Source organism: Myotis lucifugus, unplaced genomic scaffold, assembly GCF_000147115.1.
Source record: "Myotis lucifugus unplaced genomic scaffold, Myoluc2.0 scaffold_155, whole genome shotgun sequence".
NCBI classification, from domain to species: Eukaryota; Metazoa; Chordata; class Mammalia; order Chiroptera; family Vespertilionidae; genus Myotis; species Myotis lucifugus.
In genome coordinates this window covers 2,994,534-3,002,586 of record NW_005871203.1, presented here as the reverse complement: position 1 = coordinate 3,002,586, position 8,053 = coordinate 2,994,534, and positions in this window count along the sequence as shown.

The following is an 8,053-nucleotide window of genomic DNA, read 5'->3' as shown; positions in this document are numbered from 1 at the left end:
TGAGGAGGCAGCTGATTGATGTTTCTCTCTCATCAATGTTTCTAACTCTCTATCCCTCTCCTTTCCTCTCTGTAAAAAATCAATAAAATATATATTTTAAAAAAATGGAAAAATCGGCTAACCTTAGAAGTCCTAGAAGAAACCATAGGTAGCAAAATCTCAGACATCTATCACAGCAATATGTTTATGGATACATCTCCTAGGGCAAAGGAAATAAACAAAAAAATAAACATATGGGACTATGTCAAAATAAAAAGCTTCTGCATAGCAAAAGAAACCATCAACAAGACGAAAAGGGAGCCCACTGTATGGGAGAACATATTTGGCAATGATTCACCTGATAAAGGGTTAATATCCAAACTATACAAGGAACTCAGATAACTTATCAGAAGGAAGACAAACAAGCCAATTAAAAGATGGGCAAAGGACCTAAATAGACACTTCTCCAAGGAGGACATAGGATGGCCAAGAGACATATGAAAGAATGCTCAAAGTCACTATTCATCCGAGAGATGCAAATTAAAACGACAATGAGGTACCATATCACTCCTCTCAGAATGGCTACTATCAACAAATCAGCAAAAGACAAGTGCTGGCGAAGATGTGGAGAAAAGGGACCCTAGTTCACTGCTAAGGGGAATGCAGTCTGGTGCAGCCACTATGGAAAACAGCATGGAGTTCCCTTAAATAGTTAAATATGGATCTGCCATTTGACCCAGTGATCCCACTTCTAGGAATATATCCTAAGAAACCCGAAGCACCAATCAGAAAGAAGGTATGCACCACTTTGTTGATAGCAGCACAATTTACAATAGCTGAGATCTGGAAACAGCCCAAGTGCCCATCAGTAGACGAGTTAATAAAAAAAGCTGTGGTACATGTACACCATAGAATACTATGCAATGGTAAAAAAAAAAAAAAAAGAATCTCTTACCCTCTGAGACAGCACGGAGGGACCTGGACAGTATCATGCTGAGTGAAATAGTCAGGGAAAGACAGAGTGGATCCAGAGATATGAAAGTATGGAACAGAGTGCGGAATCCCAGAGGGGAATCCCGGAGGGATGGGTAGGTGGGAGATAATCAACCAAAGACCTTGAATGCATAGATGCATGGGGGTGGACGGGCACAGGCTGGAAGGATCCAATGGGGGGTGCAGGGGGGGGGGAAGAGGGACATATGTAATACTTTAAAACAATAAAGATTTATTTATAAAATAATAGCTGATTCTTTGAAAGGATAAACCATATTGATGAACCATTAGGCAGACTCAGCAAGAAACAAAGAGAGAGGACCCCAATAAATAATATCAGAAACCAAAGCGGAGAACTACACACTCACACCACAGAAATACAAAGGATTGTAAGGAATCCTATGAACAACTGTATGTCAACAAGCTGGACAATGTGGATGAAATGGACAAATTCCTAGAAAAATACAATCTCTCAAAACTGAATCAGGAAGAATCCAAAAACCTGAATCGGCCAACAACAACTGATGAAATAGAAGCAGTAACCATAAAACTCCCAGCAAACAAAAGCCTGGGTTGGACGGCTTCACCAAACCTTCAAAGAAGAACTAACACCTCTACTCCTCACACTATTCCACAACATCCAAGGAGAAGGCACACAAGCTCTTTTTATGAGGCCAGCATTACCCTAATTCCAAAACCACATAAAGACCCTACAAAGAAAGCGAATTACAGGCCAATATCCCTGGGTGAACATAGTTGCTAAAATCCTCAACAAAATATTAGCAAATCACATCCAGCAATATCTTAAAATGATCATACACCATGACCAAGTGGGATTTATTCCAGGGATGTAAGGCTGGTACAATATTCACAAATCAATAAACGTGATACATCACATAAACAAATTGACAGACAAAAGTCACATGATCATATCAAGAGACGCAGAAAAAGCATGCCACGAAATCAACACCCATTTTAGAAAAAACCTCCAGCAAAGCGGAAACAGAGGGAGCATATTTCAACATGATGAAGGCCATATATGACAAACCTAGAGTGAACATTGAACTCAAAGTGTAAAAACTAAAACCATTTCCTCTAAGAACAGGAACAAGACAGGGATGTCCGCTTTCACCAGTCTGATTCAACATAGCACTGGAAGTTCTAGCCACAGAGATCAAACAAGAAGGAAAAAATGGCACCAAATTTGAAAGGAGGAAGTAAAACTCTCATTACTCCCATGTGACATGATATTGTGCATAGAACACCCTGAAGACTCCTCCAAAATATTACTAGATTTAATCCTTGAATTTGACAATGGAGCAGGATACAAAATTAACACCCAAAAAGCAATGGGTTTTTCATGCACCAAAATGAATTCTCCAAGAGAGAAACTAAACAAGCATTCTCATTTACCATTGCAAGAAAAAATTAAGACACTTAGGAATAAACTTAACCAAGGAGGCAAAAGACCTGTATTCAGAAAATGATAGGATGCTGAACAAATAGGCAGAAGTATATATAAACAGGTGGAAGAATATACTGTGCTTATGTGTTGGTAGAATTATCATCATTAAAATGTCCATACTACCCAAGGCAATCTACAGATTCAATGCAATCCCTATTAAAATACCAACTGCATATTTCACAGATCTAGAACAAAAACTCTAAAAATTTACATGGAACCAAAATGGACTCCGAATAGCTGCCGCAATATCAAGAAAGAAGAGCAAAGTTGGAGGAATCACAATAACAGATATTTCAAGTTATACCACAAAGCCACCGTAATCAAAACCGCCTGGTACTAGCATAAGAGCAGGCATATAGAGCAATGGAACAGAAAGGAGACCCCAGAAGTCGACGCAACCCATTATGCACAATTAATACATGAAAAAGGAGGCAAGAGTGTATAATGGAGTCAAGATAGTCTCTTCAATAAATGGCGCTGGGAAATTGAACACATACATGCAAAAAAAATGAAACTAACCACCAACTTACACCATGCAGAAGAATAAACACAAAATGGAAAAAAAAGTCTTAAATGTAAGTCAGTTAACCTTAAAAGTCCTAGAAGAAACCATAGGCAGCTAAATGGCAGACATCTCTTGTAACAATATGTTTACAGATACATCTCCTAGGGCAAAGGAAGCAAAGGAGAAAATAAACAAATGGGACTACATCAAAATACAAGCTTCTGCACAGCAAAAGAAACAATCAGCAAGATGAAAAGGGAGCCCACGTAATGGGAGAACATATTTGGCAATAATGCATCTGAAAAAGGGTTAATATCCAGAATATATAAGGAATTCATACAACTTAACAATAGAAACACAAACAACCCAATTAAAAAATGGGCAATGGACCTAAATAGATACTTCTCCAATGTGGACATAGAGATGGCCCAGAGACATATGAAACAATGCTCAAAGTCACTGATCATCAGAGAGATGCAAATTAAAACGACAATGAGGTACCATCTCACACCTGTCAGAATGGCTGCCATCAACAAATCAACAAATGACAAGTGCTGGTGAGGATGTGGAGAAAAGAGAACCCTAGTGTATTCCTGGTGGGAATACAGAGTGATGGGACTATTATGGAAAACAGTATGGAGTTTCCTCAAACTGGAAGGTGGGGGAGTGTGTGTTGGTGGGAGTTAATCAACCTAAGAACTTGAATGCCTATATGCCTGGGGTGAATGGGGGTAGGCTGGAGGGATTCGATGGAGGGGAATAAGGGACATATGTAATACTCTGAACAATAAAGAATTTTTTTTTAAAAAAATAGCTGGTTCTATGAAAGGATAAACAAATTGATGACCCGTTAGCCAGATATATCAAGAAACAAAGAGAGAGGACCGAATAAATAAAATCAGAAACCGAAGTGGAGAACTACACACTCACACCACAGAAATACAAAGGATTGTAAGGAATCCTATGAACAACTATATGCCAACAAGCTGGACAATGTGGATGAAATGGACAAATGCCTAAAAAAATACAATCTCCCAAAACTGAATCACCAAGAATCAAAAAACCCGAATAGGCCAACAACAACTGATGAAAAGTAGCATTAATAAAAAAAACTCCCAGCAAACAAAGGCCCGGGTCTGGAGGGCTTCATAGGGTAGTTTTACCAAACCTTCAAAGAAGAACTTACACCTATACTCCTCACACTATTCCAAAACATCCAAGAGGAAGGAACACTTCCAAGCTCTTTTTATGAGGCCAGCATTACCCTAATTCCAAAACCAGATATAGACACTACAAAGAAAGCGAATTACAGGCCAGTATCCCTGATGAACATAGACGCTAAAATCTTCAACAAAATATCAGCAAATTGCATCGAGCAATATCTTAAAAAGATCATACCCCATGACCAAGTGGGGTTTATTCTGGGGATGAAAGGCAGATATAGTATTCGCAAGTCAAATCAACATGATACATCACATAAACAAATTGAAAGGCAAAAATCACATGATCATATCAATAGATGCAGAAAAAGCATCACACCATGCAGAAGAATAAACTCAAAACAGAAAAAAGAGCCCTAACCAGTTTGGCTCAGTGGATAGAGCGTAGGCCTGAGGACTGAAGGGTTCCAGGTTCAATTCCCGTCAAGGGCATATACCTTGGTTGTGGGCTCATCCCCAGTAGAGGGTGTTGAGGAGGCAGCTGATTGATGTTTCTCTCTCATCAATGTTTCTAACTCTCTATCCCTCTCCTTTCCTCTCTGTAAAAAATCAATAAAATATATATTTTAAAAAAATGGAAAAATCGGCTAACCTTAGAAGTCCTAGAAGAAACCATAGGTAGCAAAATCTCAGACATCTATCACAGCAATATGTTTATGGATACATCTCCTAGGGCAAAGGAAATAAACAAAAAAATAAACATATGGGACTATGTCAAAATAAAAAGCTTCTGCATAGCAAAAGAAACCATCAACAAGACGAAAAGGGAGCCCACTGTATGGGAGAACATATTTGGCAATGATTCACCTGATAAAGGGTTAATATCCAAACTATACAAGGAACTCAGATAACTTATCAGAAGGAAGACAAACAAGCCAATTAAAAGATGGGCAAAGGACCTAAATAGACACTTCTCCAAGGAGGACATAGGATGGCCAAGAGACATATGAAAGAATGCTCAAAGTCACTATTCATCCGAGAGATGCAAATTAAAACGACAATGAGGTACCATATCACTCCTCTCAGAATGGCTACTATCAACAAATCAGCAAAAGACAAGTGCTGGCGAAGATGTGGAGAAAAGGGACCCTAGTTCACTGCTAAGGGGAATGCAGACTGGTGCAGCCATTATGGAAAACAGTATGGAGTTTCCTCCAAAAATTAAATATGAATCTGCCATTTGACCCAGTGTTCCCACTTCTAGGAATATATCCTAAGAAACCCGAAGCACCAATCAGAAAGAGTGCATGCACCCCTATGTTCATAGCAGCACAGTTTACAATAGCCCAAGTGCCCATCAGAAGATGAGTGGATAAAAAAGCTGTGGTACATTTACACCATGGAATACTATGCAGCAGTAAAAAAGAAGAATCTCTTACCCTTTGAGACAGCATGGAGGGACCTGGACAGTATAATGCTGAGTGAAATAAGTCATTCAGAGAAAGACAATTATCACATGATCGCACTCATATGTGGAATCTAAGTAACAAAGCAAACTAATGAATGGAGTAGATCCAGAGACATGGAAGCAGGGAACAGATTTGGGATTCTCAGAGAGAAGGCAGGGAAGGTGGATGGTTTGGAGGTAATCAACCAAGGACCTTGTATGCATATATACATAACCCTTGGACACAGGCAATGGGATGGTTAAGGGCGCTGGGGGCAGGGCAGGCTGGAGGGGATCAATGGGGGAAAAAGGTGGACATATGTAATACTTTCAAAAATTAAAAACTATTAAAAATAATTAAAAATTAAAAAAAACAATTTTGTGTTTAAGAATAAAAGTTTTAAAAAAATTATGTCTTTGGGTTTTAGAGAGGTCACCAAGATGGTAATAGTTGCTGGGGGTCAGCCAGGATGGGAAGAGGTACATGTAGGAAGAAAGGGAGGACCCTACCCTGGGCACGGTGTCCTCTGTAGACAGTAGGCTAGCAGATCCAAGAGCCCCTCAGCCTTCCTGTTATATCCCACCCATTCAGAGAATAAAAACGGCCAGAAGTTCTAGAAGAAAACCTCACTTCAGAATGCTGCCTGCCAGTGATCTGTAACTTAGAAAAAGTATCTGCAACCCAAGACAGAAACCAGCCCAATTTTCTTATTCAGTGCAGCAGTCCAAATTGCTGTCCTTGAGTTAGCAAGTTAAGCTAAAAGGTGTTATGCTAGACACTCGAGGAGGCAAAGTAAGTGGTTCTTTGCAGTTGTTTACTTGTTTTTAAAATACTTTACTCAATAGAAAATTGTGAGCATTTGAGTTTTTTGCAAATCACAAATATATTTTAATGTGTCTGGGGAGTGCCTGTTAGACAGAAAACTTTGGGTACTCCAGGAAAGTAAAAAACTGCTTCCTGTACAGAGTTCCAAAAAGTGGAGTTATTTTTTCCTATTGGGTATTCTCAAGACAGGGCCACGCCCACCCCATCTAAGGCCAGGGGCCTGTCTGGCCTGGACTGGCAGCAGGGTCTCTGTCCCTCCAGGACGTCCAGGAGGATGTGCTGGAACAGTCAGACAGGTTCACAGGAGCCTGCCAGGCCGGGTGAAGCTGCCCTTCACTTGTACCAGGTGGCTGCATCCCAGTCAGATGCCCTGCTACCCTGTGATCATTCTGCATCACATGCTCCCCACTTCCGTCCTGTCCATGGTTCTCCCCATCCTATGTTGTGTGCCATGTGTTTAGTCCCAAGGCCCTCCAAGCGGTTGTGGATAGCAACAAATTATTACACAGAGGTAGGTGCCAAGGTGAGGCCCAAGGCCCCTCATAGACCCAGCTCCTGTCAAAGGATGAAGCACGGTTCCCACGATCATCCCATCCACTCTACACACCTGTGACATGATTTCAAGGCAACGTATCAAGTGCTAGAACCAAGTCAGTGATGTGGCAGGGGAACCCTCACACTTCCCCATCTAGCGATCAGACTCTCCCAAGGGGACATTAGCTTTCAAGAGCCCAATGAAGCGATTAATGGCCGCTCCCACAGCACTCTGTGCATAGTAGGTGCACAGTAAACACTTGTGGATTTTTCTCAGTGGGCTCTGGCAATGCAGGTTTCTATGACTGTAATTTAATTGAATTCTTTGGCATCTTGGATGTGGTTTGCTACCAGCTCTTTCTCTCTGGTGCACCTTCTAACTCAGATGCAACATTTGTCAACTTGAGGACAATCTGTCCATGAGATGAATTAGAGTGAAAGTTAAGTACTACGCCTTTGGCTGTTTCTCCCATCACACCATTTTTAGAAGCCTGTGTGAATGAACTGCCCGTCCCCTGCCCCCGAGTCCTGCACAAGGGGGGGGGAGCCTCCTGGACTGGAGTGCCCTCCTCAGAGGCACTGTGAACACCCCCATGGGAAGCAGCAGCCAGGCTGGATTCTGTCCAGTCAGGCTCCTTAGGCTGTGAGAGCCGACACTGTATGAGCTAGGAAGAAAGATTTACCCAATAAACACCATTATAAGGACTATTTTAATCCAGTGGAAGGATATGCTTTCAAAAGTGCATACAATATTTTTTGTATATAAGTAGACCCTTCTAATTACAAATGAAACAGATCTATTTCAATTTACTGCTTATAGCTGAGTCCAATAAAATGGAATTCCCCTAAAAGTATTCTTATACTTGTAACTTTTAGTTTCTACCATCTTGCACTCGAAGGGCTTGGCCCAAATAGTCTGTGTGGTTCAATCTCTCCCCTCCTCCTCCTCCTCCCATCGGGGGGCTCGGGATAGGGTGTTTGGAGCTCGGACTGTAGAGGGAGGGAGCTTGAGGGTTTGACGGGTCCACACCTCCCACCTCCGTGCTTATTGACGTTTGCTCCACACCAGGAGAGGACAGGCTCTCTGAAATGCATGTGCCCTGTCCTCACCCCCCAGGTCCTTTCTCCAGGAGGCCTGTCACAG